Source organism: Patella vulgata, chromosome 3 (genome assembly GCF_932274485.2).
Source record: "Patella vulgata chromosome 3, xgPatVulg1.2, whole genome shotgun sequence".
Lineage (NCBI taxonomy): Eukaryota > Metazoa > Mollusca > Gastropoda > Patellidae > Patella > Patella vulgata.
The window spans coordinates 12,548,626-12,568,235 of NC_065881.2; the positions used below are offsets into that span (position 1 = coordinate 12,548,626).

General features: G+C 36.3%; 1 long non-coding RNA gene across 1 annotated transcript; it reads right to left on the reverse strand.

The window, feature by feature from the left end:
- Positions 1–8,533: 8,533 nt before the first annotated feature.
- On the reverse strand, positions 8,534–12,851 carry LOC130012132 (uncharacterized). The gene is made up of 3 exons (XR_008787424.1): positions 12,492–12,851; positions 10,449–10,527; positions 8,534–9,738 (listed from the first exon to the last, which is right to left on the reverse strand). It is a non-coding gene; the product is annotated as an uncharacterized LOC130012132 (long non-coding RNA).
- Positions 12,852–19,610: the final 6,759 nt, after the last annotated feature.

Genomic DNA, 19,610 nt, shown 5'->3' on the forward strand with positions numbered 1-19,610 from the left:
GAACACGGGACCTCCAGGTTAGTGAGTTAACGTCTTACTCACTGAACACCGCGGCTGATGATTCATAGTGGAAACGTAGATCTGATTAAAATACAGCAATTCCTGCTGTAATTATTTTAATGTGTTCAATTAGTAAATGATGTTTAAAACGTAAACCAAAGTCGTAGTTTGGTGTAAAACGTTATCTGTGTGGCCATACTTATAGAAATAGTAAGATATCAATATGGCCAGATGAGAAACGACAACCCGCCACAGAAAGCACAGTGGCACATGACGTAAGGCACTGCAACAGGGTGTCACGGGCCCATCCCGGTGTTGTCCTTTAAAATTCGTAGAGGTGCAGTGGTGCAGGACGGCATAAAGCGGCCCTTTTATTATACGTTGGTGTGCATGTAAAAGGATCCCTTGAGAAACAATACACGATTTGTGTAGTTTAGAAGTTAGTTTATCCTCTTCTATATTTTCAGGTAGAGGTTTGACAGGTGGTTGTAATAGAGTAACTGAAACAAGTACAGCTTTATCTTCTACACATAGTGAGATTTCTACCAGTAAAACTGCTAATCTCACTACAGAATGGAGGATAGCTTCCAGTGCTGCAACCATTCATATGACTCCATCTGAAACAACATCAACTCAGACACCGGAAATAACATCTGATCCAACATCAAAAACACCAACCAGTCCAACAGACAGTGGGATACGTCAAACTGATAATGGTAAATTTATCTGTTTACTGTCCAAATGATATAAAATAAACGCACTTTCTTTATTGCCATTAACAAAAACATTGAATCGTCCAAATACAAAATAGGGGATTGGGTGGTCTAGTGGTTTGTCATTTGGTTAAGTAGCTTGGTTTCGATTTCTCACTTGTACGTCCCGCGTAGCTGCTTACCTCCTGATAAACTGATTTATAAATATTCCCTTCAAGACCGTAATAATAGTAAATTGGGTAGCGACCATATCATGCCACATATAGCAAATATCATGATACAGAATTTATATACATATATTATGTATTGTTTAATGGTCGAGAGCGAGACATTAAGTAATATATTGTTTTTACAATATATTACGCAATGTCTTAAGCTCGAGACCATTAAACAACTTAAAATACAGACACTTGCACGTGCTTTGCAATGAAATACGTCACTCGAGTTCAATATTTGACCAAGTTACGCTTGGCACATTGCCCGTACGATTATCTGAAATAATGGTACTCAAACATCAAAGGGTGACGTCACATCTGTATTTTAAATAAGCTTATAGGTACAGACACTACCGGGTTTAGATAAATAGGATCCTAGCAACCTCATAACCTGACGACTAGAGGAAGATAAAAGTGTGTTTTAAATACAACAGATGGTGGATGTTTAATACTACAGCGCGTGTAAGAAATGCTAACGACTTGGTCAAAAATAGTATACGCCTTTGATCGGACACCCCTAGATCTTAAAGCGATAATTTCATATTTTTAAGTTATATTTTTAAAATGTATTAAAATAAAGCCTTAAAATAGATGGTATCTATAAACAGTCCTACCTTGTTAAAGAATAATCCTATTAATCCTATAGTTCACTATTGCCAGTTGAAAAATTGGCAAAACTATCATTTTCAAATTCAAACGTTTGAAGATAGCTATTCCATGGTGAGGAATAGGAAAACAAGGGAGGTAATTGGGAGGTAATTGTGTTATTATTTCCGGGGTCAATGAGTTTTAAGTGTGAGAATGATACCTACGATCGTATGATAGTGAGTTGACAACCTGTTGAGCAAAAGACAGAAATAATTATGTTTTGACTTTCTTAGAAAATATGAAATTCTCGCTTTAGGGCCTTAGGCGAGAAAGAGAGAGAAATGGGGTTTAACGTCAACTCGACACAAACTAGGTCATTTCGGGACTAACATATGGTTTAATTTTATTTCAATAATTCGCTTGCGCGTAGGGGTCTTTAGTAGTGGGGGGAAACCGGAGGACCCGGAGAAACCCCACGAGGCTGGACAGGCGACCCTACTCCTTGTCACGTACAACCGGGGATTCGAAACCACGCCAGTTGACTCAATGACAGGCCTTATGATACAGCACGCACGTGCTAACCATTCGGCCATCCAACCCCCCAAGGCCTAAGGCGCCAGACTATCAAACCGATAGGTATTTCTGGCAGTGGGTACAGATATTAGTACATTCGTTTATACAACCAATATATGTTGTTTTATATAGGTATAACAGCTATAGATATTAATATGTGTAAAAATGGTGAAAACTTCCCACCAGTGGATATAGATTGTTCTAACAATGGTATAATACACACAGAGAGTATCCAGTATTTTAATAATCATGGATTAAATTGTAGCGCACAGACATGTGGTCAACCATTGACTGATAGTGATACGGGTTTAATATCAACATGTACTGGACAACCATCACCATGTAAACAAGTTATACCTAATTATAGTGATTGTACAGGTAGTACAGTCAGATACAGATGTATTGAAAGTATGTCTACATATTTAGATATTGTCATCATTTTCCCTTTCTTTGAGTTCACGAATTATCAATATTTCAGTGTGTCTCAATTGTACATAATTTTTTGATTGAAAACGACTTGTGAAATTTTGTTGCAGTGTAATAAACCAAGTGATTATGGGGTGTTCCCACTTAGCCGGCAGGCTTTGATGTCAAATTTTGCCGCTAATCCGGAGTTAATCCTAGAACAATGGTGTTATGAACTATAGTCCATATCTTTTTTAAGACTAAAACTGTATTGATTTTAACAAATTTAACTTTTATTAAATAACATTTTAAATAGCTTACACATATAAAAATATATTGATTTTAACAAATTTAATATTTATTTAAATAAATGCCTTACAACATAACAATCATTTTACAGCCCCACTAAATAGGAAATATTTGTTCCATACCGATTTACACTTAAAGAGCCATTTAATAACTGTGTTTTCAAATGTTCAATTATTGTATCAAGTTGTCGATATTTCTTAACTCGAGGCCTTTTGGTACCACCAAATAATATCTGTGAAATGGTGAATAGTGAATTGAATTCATGTTTGAAATCATTACGCCGGCATGAACTGTCATTAATGTCATTAATTAGTTGGTTAATAAATTTTATTAAGAGGGATTAAGAGCTCATTAACGCTGAACACTAGTGAACAGTTCTTGAGTGACTACTTTTAAACAGACTATAGTTTTAAGATCAATCAAAGGATTAACAGTCTGCCGGCTAAGTGGGAACACACCGTGATTATATCCATACTGTGTTCTAGTATTATAATATTAACTTCTTTGAGTTAAAAAAGTTATTATCTTCATTGTACTTATTAACATGAAACAACAAATGTTATACTAATTATATTCATTATATTATTGCCATTACAGGAGAAAATGTTAGAGACATGTGTCAAAATAACATTGAATTAAAACAAAGTGATAGAATATTTCTATCTTCACCATACTATCCAACATCAGCGAGTAGTTTAACAAGAGAAAGTTGTGAATGTTCTATACGTGGTGAAATCATAACATCTATAACTATATTAGATCTTAGATTGCGAACCGGTGGTGATGGGATAAGATCTAATCTATTTATACAATATGGTGATATAACGTATAACCAAACAAGTAGAGACAACTCTCAACCTCCCTTACAAGTTTATAACCACAGACTACAAACAACAACAACAACAACAAAAACCACTGATATTATATTTACTCATAAACAAATAAATGGACAAAAACTATGGATTGAAATACAAGGTAAATATTTAAAACTATAACAAGATGTATGGAATATAATATCTGACAAGAATGCATATCAGGTAGTTTGGATTGGACGAAAACCTGAAAACCGAAAGTTTACATTTTTTCTGATTAACTTAAAAGTGGTTTCACTAATATTGTCGTTGTAGATATGGATGTATTCGTTCTTTCCGACTGTAATAGAATTATGCCTGAGACTGAAATGGGATTTAAAGTCCTGTTGTTCTGCTTCGACTGGGCTAATGAAGATGGCCATACGCCATACAGTATGCTATGAGGGCAATTTTGACATTTTGCCCGGATACCGGCACTACGACCTAATCTTATTTCGAATTCGAATCGCCATGAGTTCTTTTACGTGCGAACTCGTTTTTCGTCTTATCCAAACGACTATACGTTGTCCCTTGCCAGGTCCACTGTCCTGCTCCACTGACAAGTGGGAACAACGCCGGAAAATCCCGATTAGTGTTCAATTAGTAAATGATGTTTAAAACGTAAACCAAAGTCGTAGTTTGGTGTAAAACGTTATCTGTGTGGCCATACTTATAGAAATAGTAAGATATCAATATGGCCAGATGAGAAACGACAACCCGCCACAGAAAGCACAGTGGCACATGAAGTAAGGCACTGCAACAGGGTGTCACGGGCCCATCCCGGTGTTGTCCTTTAAAATTCGTAGAGGTGCAGTGGTGCAGGACGGCATAAAGCGGCCCTTTTATTATACGTTGGTGTGCATGTAAAAGGATCCCTTGAGAAACAATACACGATTTGTGTAGTTAGAAGTTAGTTTATCCTCTTCTATATTTTCAGGTACAGGTTTGACAGGTGATTGTAATAGAGTAACTGAAACAAGTACAGCTTTATCTTCTACACATAGTGAGATTTCTACCAGTAAAACTGCTAATCTCACTACAGAATGGAGGATAGCTTCCAGTGCTGCAACCATTCATATGACTCCATCTGAAACAACATCAACTCAGACACCGGAAATAACATCTGATCCAACATCAAAAACACCAACCAGTCCAACAGACAGTGGGATACGTCAAACTGATAATGGTAAATTTATCTGTTTACTGTCCAAATGATATAAAATAAACGCACTTTCTTTATTGCCATTAACAAAAACATTGAATCGTCCAAATACAAAATAGGGGATTGGGTGGTCTAGTGGTTTGTCATTTGGTTAAGTAGCTTGGTTTCGATTCCTCACTTGTACGTGACAAGGAATAGGGTTGCTTGTCCAACATCGTGAGTTTTCTTCGGGTCGTCCGCTTTCCTGCCGCAGTTAACACGCCTATATAAGTGTTTATTTACTTTTGTCTATAAATTATTTCAGATAAAGACGTCGTGATCATTGCATTGGCTACTATATTATCTCTGACATTGGTACTGGTCATAGTTTTAGCTCTCCTTTACAGGTAAACTTATTGTTAATTAAAGATACATTATGGGAGATTAGATAACGAGAGTTGATTATGGTCTGGATAGGTTAATTTATGTCTAATTAATAATTTAGATAACATTCCAGGCCTAAAGAAAGACCTCCAATAGACAGATTTAGCTCTTGCATAATGAATGTTAAATATTTTACAATTATTATTGATCGGTGTCTTCAATAGTTCATTTGAGAATTTATGTCTACAACTTTTTAGATTTTTTATTCGACGTGTCCCTTTTCTAATGTATTTGTCGTATTTTTTGTTTTTGTCACAGAAAGGGCAAACTAAAGTGTTTGAAACAACCTGATAATCCAGGTGCTGAGAATCCAAGAACGATAACTCACGTGGAACCAGATACTAATTACAGTAATCTGTCTGATGTATCCAGAAATAATACAGATAATACTTACCAGGAATTACAAAACAGGAACTCAAATTCTCCGTATACTAATCTTCCATATTCTAGTAGCAGTGAGATGGAAACAGGTACTAACTACAGTAGTCTATCTGATGGTAACAAACTTGATACAGATAACCATGGTTACCAAGAACTACAAACAAGAACCCCCACGTCACCTTACAGCAATCTCTCCTATACTAGTGAACATGCTAAATATACTAATTTATCATTATAATATACACTTCCAAAAATAGAAACGCATAGTGCCATTTCGTCGTCGGTATACCCTCTTTCTACCATCGCCTCATTGCAACAGGAACCGCCTCATTGCAACAGGAACCGCGACTCGTCGCTGAACCAAACTATTCTCCAGCGTTGCTGTAGCCATACCCTGTGTATCAGAACCCATTGAAGTCTGATTTCAAAACAACAGCTCTAACGGGACGTCTGTCTCGTAATACGGTTTCAAGTAGGCGTCTATGGACTGTCTGGTCTGAGATCCTACGCCGTCCTGCTGCTGCAGAAGTGGTTGCTGTTACGAACCGTTTCCGCAAATATGACGATCCAGGGCGGGCGGGGTCACTCTTGTTTGGCCTGAGCTTGGGCGGTCACGTGTTGAACTTCGCTGTCGGTACCTATCCCAAAGACGAGAAATCGTACTCTGGGAAACATTCAGCAACCTGCTACATCTGTCTGGTATTCACCTGCTTGTAACCGACCGATAGAGTTGTTGAGTTGGTTTTCATTCAGATGTAGCATCCCTTGGTTAGGGTTAGGGTTAGGAGTGTTTCCATGCGCAACTGATTTTGAAACCGATAACCCCGGAATTTTAAAGGCCTTAGATTTGGGTTTCAGGGGAAAGCTTGCGAAGTTGTTAAACTCATGTGTCTTGGTGCAATCAAACGAAAACAAATTTCGGCAAAAAGTATGACCAGTCACAATTAGTGACCCAACATTTAAAACCAATAATGAAGTTCTTTTATCCTTACATAATGATATTAAGATTTATGAAAACACCGATCCCGTTCAAATAAGAAATTAAGATTTATGGAAACAACGATCCCGTAAAAATAAAAAAAAACAAGATGAAAAATGGGCTGTGCGTTTCTTTTTTTTGAAGAGTATATTTATAACACTCTCCTCCTATACTAATTTATCAGTATAAAATTTATAATACTGTACCCTCCCCCTATGTTAATTAATCTTTATAATATTTATAACCATCTCCCCCTATACTAATGAATCATTATAATATTTATAACAGTTTCCCCCGCTATACTAATTAATCATTACAATATTTATAACAGTCTCCCCCGCTATACTAATTAATCATTACAATATTTATAACAGTCTCCCCCGCTATACTAATTAATCATTACAATATTTATAACACTCCCCCCTATACTATTGAATCATTATAATATTTATAACACGCCCCCCCTATACTAATGAATCATTATAATATTTATAACACTCTCACCCTATACTATTGAATCATTATAATATTTATAACACTCTCCCCCTATACTAATTAATCATTATAATATTTATAACACTCTCCCCCTATACTAATGAATCATTATAATATTTATAACACTCTCCCCCTATACTAGTGAAACATTACAATATTTATAACCCTCTCCCACTATACTAATGAATCATTATAATATTTATAACACTCTCCCCCTATACTATTGAATCATTATAATATTTATAACACTCACAAATATACTAATTAATCATTTTGATATTGAAAAAAAACCTCAATACTAACACCCCCGCCTATACTAATGAACATCATACATATAATTAATAATTATACCCCCACCATCCTCTCCTTATACTCATGAACAAATTAAATGTACTAATTATTCATTATAATATTTGACCCCCCCCCCCCGACACCTATACTATTGAACATGATGAATCTACTAATTAATAATTAATAATATTATATGTATAATAATTGATAATTATATTAATAATGTAATATGTATAATAATTGATAATTATTAAGAAAATAATACTTAACAAACATATACGAATTCATAATTGGTAAATATTAATATATATAATCCTCCCCCAACTCATGAACATCATAAATATAATTAATAATATAATTTGTATACTAATTGATAATTATAATAAGCTTTAATAAAATAATAGTTAACATACGAATTAATGATTGATAAATATTATAAGTTAGTGTGCTATTGTTAGCATTGACATACTATTAGATGACTGGAACATCAGAGAGAGAGAGAGAGAGAGAGAGGGCGAGCTGCTTGGAGAGTGAGGGCTGCCTTTGAAGGGGAGTTATCTACCATATAATGTCTGTATAATATTATTCTGTATATTTTGGTTCCTGATAATAAACATTTTATACCCTAAGTGTACCCTGTTTTCCTGTCAATAGCAGTTTCAGATCTCCCGATGCTAATATTCATTTACAGCTTTTACTGCTGGAAGACTTGGCATAACGACTGCAGACGACTCAGCCATGGCACTTGGGAATAACGACCAAAGATTAAGATCACCGGAATTTTTAAAAAAAAAAAAAAAAAAAAAAAAAATATTGGCAAAGAAATGTCATGGATTTGACATTGAAGTCTAAAGGGAGAGAATTACTGTGAGAGCCCTACTAGCCCGAAACTTATAAAGATTACCTCCCCTTTTTACAGAGTTTTCTTATTAAACTGACATGTTATATACAATAATATATATTGATAAAATATACAATTAATAAAGCGATTAAATATACAGCGAATATATGTTATCTGTCCTTTTTACAAAGAATTCTTCGCATATTCAATACAATAAATCTATAGAAAAAAAAAAAAACATTTTGCGAACAAAGTCAAAACTGGTTATAATAACACGATTCGTAGATCAAAACTTTTGTTTGTTGATTAAAGATGTATTATGTAAGAGCTGAATGGGCCTATTGCAGGTATTTTTCTAGCTTCAAATCTTATATAAATTATTATTAACATTTATTAACATAATAATCCCATAATCAACCCTGGGCCATCTGATGGCTCTGATAATAAACAATCTATGCTAAATTTTGTTAAAACAAAAACACTCATTCCTTCGCACAAAAAATATCATTTTTTTATTATCTATTTTGGGAACTATTATAGCAAGAACGGTCAACTGTTTAGCTAAATCTTACATAATACATATTTAAAGCAGGAATCGTTGCTTTTTGCTCCCCGTGTTTTGAACTATTATAACAGGAACGGCGAGCCTTTATCTAAATCTTACATAATTTATCTTTAACGATTAATTAACATCTTAAAAACTATGGCATAAAATAAAAATTGATATAAACGAAAGCAGAGAATTCTTTGTCTTATACACCGTTATATGTGTCTTTTAAAGGAAAATATAAACCGTTTTCTATGATTTCCGTCTCGGGTGTAGCAAAATCTTGATTAGTCCCAATTCTTGATGCACTATCATACGTAGCACTTTTCAAAGGTCCATCTTCATTAGCGCAGTAGGAGAAGAACAGTAGGGCATTAAACTCCTTTTATTTCATTTCATTTTTCAAAGGTTTCGAAACGTTAATAGCCGAGTCCTCAAAAGGAACATATAAAACATTTTCCATAATCTCCATTTCTCCAGATGTCCGATCTGTTGCTTTAGCATTGGTTGAAGAAGCGCCACCAGGACCTGGATTGTTGGATGACTCAAAAGGAACATACAAATCATTTTCTAGGATTTCCATATCTGACACATCAGTGTCCCCCCTCTTGGTTACTTGATTAGGTGGATTCCCACCAGCCACATTAAATCTTTTTCCATTTTTATTAACAACAGCATATTCTGGTATATCTCTGGTTGTCATGGGAGATGGATTGGTACTAATATCCCCCTGTTTCCCACCAGCCACATTAAATCGTTTTCCATTTTTATTAACAACAGCATATTCTGGTATATCTCTGGTTGTCATGGGAGATGGATTGGTACTAGTATCACCCTGTTTATCATCCGGGTCTTGCGTATTTAAGACAGGAACATCCAGTACGAAATAATGTGGAGCTGTATTGTTAATGTCCTCACGGACATCAAGATTGTGCCGTTGGACATTGGCTTTGTCTCTTCGTATTCTGAAATAGATAATGATAAAATTATTTGCAATATACTCGAAGACTTTATGATAACCTATTGACTTATCAGACACAACGCAGTGCAGAAGAGTGTGACATTAAGCAAGATAACAATAACTTATGGTATACCACATTGTGGGAAGTCCATATATGCAATAAAATAAAAACAAGCAAAAAGATTAGGCCTGCTGTCAAATGTCAACATATACATTGATCATAGACAAAAACAATGACTTACAAACGACATTTTTTGAAACAGTGAACAATTTTGGGGCAAACTTATCACGATAGTATTCGTACTGATTATGATCATAGAAAGGCTGATAAATAAGGTGGAAGCTGTGTGGGTTGGGGGGGGGGGGCAACGCGTGGGATATAGGTCATTATTGGGTCATGTAGCTGTGTTTGCAATCATAGGCCGGTATGTAACAAAGGGGTAGGGTCGCTTACTTACCAGCCACCGGTACTACCAGCAAAGCGAATAATTCAATACATATTTTCTATGTTAGTCCCCCGAAATGATCTAGTTAGTGTTAGTCGGACGTTAAACCACCGCCAAGTTGTGTTTATGGCAATACTCAACTCAGCATTTATACAAATGATTTAGTAATTCGCCTTGTATTCAAATACAATTCTCAAATCGGATACTGAAACGTATTTGAAATCCAGAAAATTTGTTTTATAAGACATGTTCATAATGGCAATCTCACCTGAATACAACACACAGAGTTACAAGTATTAATATCAACACCAGTCCACCAACAGCACAACCAACTATTACAAATATATCTGAATAAAATAAAAATAAATTTTAACCATGTCGTGATGTCGTGATGTCGGTGTCGTGATGTCGGGTTGTTGACGTTATTTATCAATGTTGAAGCGGCCATGAATAATAGAGTGCTGTCCCTTGTATGACACAATAACTGGAATTTCGTATTTCGCCCCACCACTACCTTTAATTCAGCCAATGAAGGCTACCAAACTTGTATCAATTTTAATTTAAAAACGTATATATGCATTCCGCCGAAAATATAATAAATACATTTCAAGAGAGGATTAACTTTACTTTTCAGTATAGATATACGGAATTTTGGATTAAGCCCCTTATTTTTATTTCAAATACCCCCCCCCCCCCCCATTTCACTTTTCAAGGCGAGTAAATATAAATGAGAGAGAGAGCGAGAGAAAGAGAGAGAGAGAGAGGGGGTAACGTCCACTCGACACAAACTGGGTCATTTCGGGATCTGACTTCTCGTGCAAAATCATAGTGATCAGTCTGTCCGTTTGCTTTGTATCCCGAAGGGAGAGAGAAAGAGAAATGGGGTTTAACGTCCACTCGACACAAACTAGGTCATTTCGGGACTAATACATGGTTCAATTTTATTTCAATAATTCGCTTGCGCGTAGGGGTCTTTAGCAGTGGGAAGAAACCGGAGAAAATCCACGAGATTGGACAGGAGACCCTACTCCTTGTCACGTACAACAGGGGAATCGAAACCCCGCGAGTTGACTCAATGACAGACCGTATGATACAGCGCGCGCACGTGCTAACCATTCGCCCCCCCCCCATATTTGAAAAGAACAGTGAACGTGCTTTCTACTGATATGTAGCATGATATCTGGAATTTCGTACTGACACCCGTAATTAGACATTGAATACCCCCCACCCACCCACACACACACACACCTAGTTACTTAATAGAGTTCAGTATTATCCAACTTTGATAGTTTTTCAAGGTAAGTAAATATAAATGTGCCAGAAAATTATTGATATATTTGAAAAGAGAAATAAAAATGCTTTTCGGTGATATATAACATGATATCTGGAATTTCGTATTAAGACCCGTAGTTTTTACTTTGAATACCCCCATCATTTAATAGATTTTTGTACGATTCGTCTTTGATCACCTCTCAAGGCAAATAAATATAAATGTCCTAGCAAATTATTTATATATTTGAAAAGAGCAGTGAACGTGCTTTTCAGTGATATGTAACATGATATCGGGAATTTCGTATTAAGATCCATAATTTGGTAGTGAGGGCCAGCTTGATTCGCGGTTAGTGAAGGATAAATATTCTTAGTGAAAGATGAGGTAGTGAGGGATGACTTGATCTCGTGGCCGCTTCAACATTAATAAATAAAGTCGACAACCCGACATCACGACACCACGACAACCCGACATCACGACATCACGACATTATTACGCGACAATACGAATTTTTACGCGACATTACGACATTCTTTATGTCGTGGTGTCGGGTGAAAATGTCGTAGTGTCGGGTTAAAAATGTCGTGATGTCGTGATGTCGGGTTGTCGTGGTGTCGGGTTATAATGTCGTGATGTCGTGATGTCGGGTTGTCGGGTTGTCGCCTTATGAAGGGCGACACCACGACACCACGACATCACGACATGATACCAATCAGCCACCATAGTTATGACCACGGAAACACGCAAATACACTCGTTGCCATGTTACTTTCTATGGGTTATTTTTCTTTCTTGAGGTGTTGAAGCTAACAGATTAGAATAAACAAAGGGGTGGTTTATAGAGTTGATCAGTATGAAATTATTAGACGAGCTAAGTGAGGTTTGTAAATATTGAGACATTAGACGAGTACCAGTAGGCCATTACCCACAATGTCAATATATTAGAACTTTTATCAGGTAAGTATCGGGGTCGCAGACAGACCAGCGATTCTACTGATAGTTTTACTTTAATTTTAATTTTGTTTCATCTTGTTAAATTTACCATGATCAGTTTGTTGTTCTCCACTATCTGTTGGACTGGTTGACGTTTTTGGTGTTGGACCAGATGATATTTCTGGTACCAGAGTTGTTGTTGGACCAGATGATATTTCTGGTGTCTGCGTTGATGTTAGACCAGATGATATTTCCGGTATCTGAGTTGATGTTAGAAAAGATGATATTTCTGGTGTCTGAGTTGATGTTAGAAAAGATGATATTTCTGGTGTCTGAGATGATGTTAGACCAGATGATATGTCTGGTATCTGGGGTGGTGTTGGACCAGGTGAAGTGATATGATCGGATGAAGCACTGGAAGCTGTTGCCTGATCTATACTTGTATCTGGTCTCGACAGAGTTGGCGATAAAATAATTGGTGTGGTGGGCGTTACAATTATATGATTGCAAAAACCTGTCAATCCTGTACCTGATAAGAGGAAATAAAGTTACGTTAAAACTAGTCAAGTGATGAATCTTTTGCATACTATTATGAACTATCTATTATGAACTAGAATAGAAAAATGGGATAATGTTTCATATTCTTGCTTTGTTTTTTTGTAATTTTGGACCATGGACTGGATTCACACACTTGGTCTTCAAGACAAGTTCGCCTGCGTGAAGAACAGCCACGTGGTTTCTAGCAAACTTCGACTACATCAATACTGTGGTTTCAAGCAAGCTTCGTCTAGACCAACCACGTGGTATCAAGCAAGCTTCGTCTAGTACAAGCTTCATCAAGTTCTGTCGAAAACGGTCCACCGGCAGAGAAGAAGAAGAAGAAGAAGAAGAGAGAAAAGGACGCGTGTGACGCCCATTCCACGCATGGTGCTAGCATCACAGTAAGGCGTGCTTGGTTTTTGGGCAATTGCGCATGAGACAAAGATCCATAATGCTCGATTTCTAGTTCATAATACGCCCGCGCTACAGTATACAGGGACTGGCGGGTTCCAGATTGTTCGTCCAATTCAAATTCATTAACATACGTTATTGTCCTACAATGAAGTTCACACATCTTGATAATGTTTTAATATTTACCTTGTATTTCAATCCATAGTTTAAATAATTACCTTGTATTTCAATCCATAGTTTTAATATTTACCCTGTATTTCAACCCATAGTTTTAATATTTACCTTGTATTTCAATCCATAGTTTTTGTTCGTTTATTTGTCTATGAGTAAATATAATCTCAGCGGTGGTTGTTGTTGGTGGTGGTGTTGGTGTTGGTGTTGGTGTTGATGTGATTGTTGTTGTTGTTTGTAGTCTGTGGTTATAAACTTGTAAACGAGATTGAGGGTTTGCTCCACTGGTTTGATTGTAAGTAATATCGCCATATTGTATAAATAAATTAGATATATTTCCATCATTAGATGTTTTTAATCTAAGATCTAATATTGTTATAAATGTTATGATTTCACCACGTATAGAACATCCACAACCCTCTCCTTTTAAACCACTCGATGCTGGGTAGCCAGGTGAAGATAGAAAGATTTGGGTACTTTGGGATAATTCAAAGTTACTCAGACACACGTCTTTAACATTGTCTCCTGTAAGAAAAATATTATGCATGGTATGATGAATCTTAGTTGTAGAATAACATGCATTAATTGCCTAACGTTGATAATAAAACATAGAGGTGGTGATGTCGGTGTCAGTGTCGGTACCAAGAAATATTCTGTTACAATCTCTATGACTAAAGTCGTCGCTATCTCAATGTGCCAATATGCTGTGAGTTTGAGACAAAACCACTCTATGCAAATATGCATCAGCAATATCAGTGCTTTAATCAAAACGTATAAATCAGGGACAGGGAAAAGACAAGAATCTGCCGAACGATGCCAACTTTACGATATCGGCACATTTTACAGCAATCTTTTCGTCGCTCTGGCTTAACGGCGACTCCCGTCTTTTGAAAGTTGCTAGTCGCCGACAAGCCAGTCGCCGATCGTCACATTTTTCGTTGTGCTTGATTAACGGCGACTGTGATCTAGGAAGTTGAAAGTAAGTTACATGCGCAATGGCTGCTTTTAGATTTTGAAAGGTTTTGATATAGGCTATGTCTGTTCCCCAATGCCTATTCAGATACAAACCTGAATAAAAATATTGTTTATAACAAAAAGGACGCTTTCAGGTTTGTAGAACTTTAGATTGTAATTGTAGGGTTTGGGAGGACTATTAGGTTATTCCACTAATGATGCCCTCCCAATCCCCACCATCACGACTAGTGAAAGATGTTGGTGTCTTTTAAGTATAATTCAGCATAGTCGAGGATGATAACGGGTATGTAAGACTACATTACTTGTCAGACGTGTCAAATTATTATACACTTTGGTCGGAGTCCACATAGATCTCGTGGCTGACATGTCTACCGGTAAATCAGGAACTAATGGCGATATTGTAGCGTTCCAAACTCAAAGAAGAGTAAATTGAAGACGATATCTAAATATGTATACTTACTTTCAATACACCTGTATCTGACTGTACTTCCATTACAATTATTATCATTAGGTATAACTTGTGTACATGGTGATGGTCGTCCAGTACAAGTTGATATTAAACCTGTATCACTATCAGTCAATGGTTGACCACATGTCTGTGACGCCTCTATATTACAATCTGATTCTTGTCTATAAAAATACTGGATACTCTCTATATGTATTATACTGTTTCTTGTAGAACAAGATATATTCAGTGATGGGAAGTTTTCACCATCTTTACATATATTGACATTTATAGATGTTATACCTATACAAAAGAATATATTTTGACTGTTAATTATAACCGAATGTACCTATATATAAGAAAATATATTGGTTGTGTTAACGAAATATTAATATTTATATAAAGTATTCATAAATTTAGAAAATTACGAACATTATCTATACCGCACAGAAATATATTTTCAAAATGATATTGCATTTATTAAAATAACGAACATTAGCTTGACACATGTATTAATAGTTCTAGATCACATGCCTAAATATAAGAAAATATATTAAAAAATATAACAAATAACAAAACATTATCCATAAATCTATAGCAATAAATTTTCAACGTAATATTGCATTTAATTAAAATACTGGTTTGATAATTTGTAGTAAGTCGTGTAGTAAAAGTTATCACGTGTTGTAATCATCAAAATCAAATAGATTGATGAAAGGTCGAAAATGTATTTCAGTTAATACAATAGGGGTAAAGATAAGTTTTATGGCGATCATAAGCAAATATATATATATGATAAACAGATCGATTTATCTTTAGTCCTGGTCAAGATTGTATCAGTGTATTAGGTTTTCGCGGGATTGCTATATAGATTACAGGGTATGAGATATTACAGTGAATGATAGATTGCAGTTGATGGTATATTACGGTGAATGCTACATTGCAGTGAATGATTGATGACAGTGAATGCTAGAGAACAGTAAATGCTAGATAACAGCGAATTGATAGAACAGAGAATCATAGATTATAGTAGATGATAGATTACAGTGAATGATGGATGACAGTAAATGATCGGTAACAGTGAATGATAGATGCCAGTGAATGATGGGTAACAGTGATTATTATATAGAACTGTATAAACACATTAACTTACCATTTACAGACAATATAAAATGGAAGGAAGCAAGGATGGCCACCAAAACCCTCATTATATTTACACATTTACACACGTCCACTGAATATGTCACGCAATAAACATAATATGTGATTAGGGAGGGTTGTACAGAGTTAGCAGGGAAGTATAACACTGTTTGAGCTTGTTGATAGATTAAATATTTCCCCACGATTCACAATGAGACTTTCGCGATCTTGATAACCTTTACCTGTCTTATATGCACACTCACTCAACCATATGATATGATATTACACCAGTACATAGGGACTTGTATATTACAGAGAGAGAGAGAGAGAGAGAGAGAGAGAGACTAGGTCATTTCATTACTAACGTTTGGTTCAGTTTTATTTTATTTCCATAATTCGCCTTAGCTTTGGGAGGAAACTAAAGGGCGCTGGGAAATCCCAAGGGGATGAACAAGCGACCCTATTTTGTCAAGCAGGGAATCGAAACCACACCACTTGACGCAATGACCGAATGTATGATCTAACGCGCACGCGATAAATTATTCGGCTACCCCCCCCCCCACCTCCACACAAATTGTTGGCTATATTACAATCAACAATGAACGTTAATACTCTTTGATATCAAATCGGGATCTTATTATAACATACCAAATTTATATGACAATATTACACGTAATATATTGAACTCAATAACTTTTAGTCGTTAAGGTGTATTATTATAAGTTAGTCGACATATACACAATGTGGGATATATTTTAAACTCAACTTTGCCCTCTTCCTTTTCCCCATAAATTTGTTTGTAGGTAGTGCGGTACTCCTGTACTTACTATTACTGTACAAATTATTGGAAATTACTTTACAAAAAAATTACTTTACGAAACTTCACCTTGACACAGTCATTGACACCTCCTTCGCGCGGGGGATTGGATGGCCGAATGGTTAGCACATCCGTGCTGTATAGTAAGGTCTGCCATTGAGTTAACTGGCGTGGTTTCGAATCCCCGCGGTTGTACGTGACAAGGAGTAGGGTCGCCTGTCCAACCTCGTGGGTTTTCTTCGGGTCCTCCGGTTTCCTCCCACTGCTAAAGACCCCTACGCGCAAGCGAATTATGAAAATAAAATTGAACCATGTGTTAGTCCAGAAATGACCCAGTTTGTGTTGAGTGGACGTTAAACCCCATTTCTCTCTCTCTCTCTCTCTCTCTCTCTCTCTCTCTCCTCCTTCGTGCATATTTGTTATATTTTAACTATTCTAAACGTAATCGTGAAAATTGCATTGCATATATTAGATCCTAGATATCATTGACATTTCTTAACACGGACGATGGAAAAATGGAACATCTTATTGTTGGCTGATCCCTGATAAATCAACACGTAAAATAGGCATTGGCGCCGGAAAACGGTCGGATGGGTTTGAAAAGGTGGTCGGCAAAAGGTATATTTTCCATCTCTAATAATTCGCGAAGGAAGAAAATGATTTTTAATGAAAGGAAAGGGAAGGAAATACAAGAATTAAAGGACGAAGGGGATGGTAAAGGAAAGACAGACAGAGACTAAAGGAAAGCACCGTGGAGAAGATTGTCTGTTTGTCACTTACTATGACCCTGTGTCATGTGACTAAGAGTAGGGTGACCTCGATGTACTTGGTAGAAGTTTATTCAAAGGCCTATTTACATTCTGCACACAGAAGATCCACTTACTTCACACTTCGAGAATAAATCTCTGTCCTTAATGGCCGCCATATCCAAAATTTAGTATATTGTTTTGTATGCGGTCATTTCCGTTTAACATCTGGCATATACACAAAGACTAAATAAACCTATTCAATTCTATTAAATGGAAGCAGAATAAATACATCTCAAAATTCTCAAAATATACTTAGTTTTTTCGTTTAAAATGTCGGTCAACTAGCTTAGTATCTGTTCTCAAGCCGCAGTCAAGCGGAGCTAACTGTAGACAGGCAGCCCAAGTTTAGTATGGCCTATATGTCTGTACAAAGACCTTGAAATAATGAAATAAACTTCTTCGTCGTAAACTTTATAATATAAATCTACACAAATGCAAATCATAAATGTTCATTTTTATAATGCTCTATAAGTATTCATATTATGTTATTTCGTACCTAATGTAACATGTCGTTAATGCAATTGTGTATTGATCTAAATCAATGCAAAAGGATCTGAGGAAAAACGAAGAATGGCTTATTTTAATTTAGCGTATATGTTATGTATAGGATTTGCAGCAGGTATGTATATGTTATATATATAGTAGTGTTACACGACAGGTAGGGTTACACGACAGGTATGTAAAATGTTTTATATTAATTTAGCCTATATGCATATGTTATTTATAGTACTATATGCAGTAGGTATATGTGGCCTATATATTTCAAATATCTATAAGAATGAATGAATGAAATGGGGTTTAAAGTCCTACTGTTCTGCTCCTATACTGGGCTAATGAAGACGGGCATACGCCATACAGTGTGCTATGAGGGAAATTTTGCCCGGGCAGCAGCACTATCGCCTACTCTTATATCGAATTCCAACTGCCAAGGGATCTTTTACGTCCATTCCAATATATACGCGGGACCTCGGTTAATCGTCTCATCCGAAGGACTAGACAGCTGTCCTTGTCAGGCCCTCCGTTCTGCACCAATATCTATAAGTCATTTACCATTGGAGAAAGTCCCGAACACCCCAAGGTACGCTTTAGATCATAAGGTATGGTATTGAGTCAAGTGGTGTGGGTTTGATTAATTGTTTGTATGTGACAAGTAGTAGGTTCGCCTGTCCAACCTCGATGGTTTTCTCGACTAGAGGAAGATTAAAGTGTGTTTAAACACATCTGATCAATCCCCTACTTTCACAACTCAAGGAAGATAAAAGTGTGTTTAAATACAACCAATGACGGGTGTTTAATATTACTGTGCGTGAAAGAAGGGCTAACGACTTGGCCAGAAATATTAGACACCTTTCGTCGGATACCCCTAGATCTTAAGGCCGTAGACGCCAGCCTATGTAGCACCATGGGTCTTCTGTCAGACGTGGAAAGTGGGCAACGCACTAAACCGGTCGCCACATCCGGCGTATAACCCATGCACCCTTTTCTTACTAGATATCTTAGTAGCCTTGTGATCGTCTAGTATTTTCACTTGTCGTCTTTGCTTCCCCTTCACGTTGTGTATTTACTTCTTTTTGTCTATCTCAGTTAAGGCGTTTGTCTTCTCAGTAATTAAGACGTTTGTCTTACCAGAAATATCAATGCAACTGTTCGTTTTTAAATTTTATATATCAAGCTGCTTACATACATAATAGATTACAATAGAGTCATTCTCTCAATCCCAATCCACCCAGACTCGCTGGGGCGAGTCTAGTGATAGAAATTGCTACACCTTTTCCTTCTAGAATCAAGCGGCTGTCTGACGAATGCTCAGAAATTTGATGGTCTTTCAGCTTTGGGTTTTGGACCTTCAATTATCTAATTGGTCAAATATGACGTAATTAATTATAACGATTGGTTACTCAATCCAGATGATGCAATCGT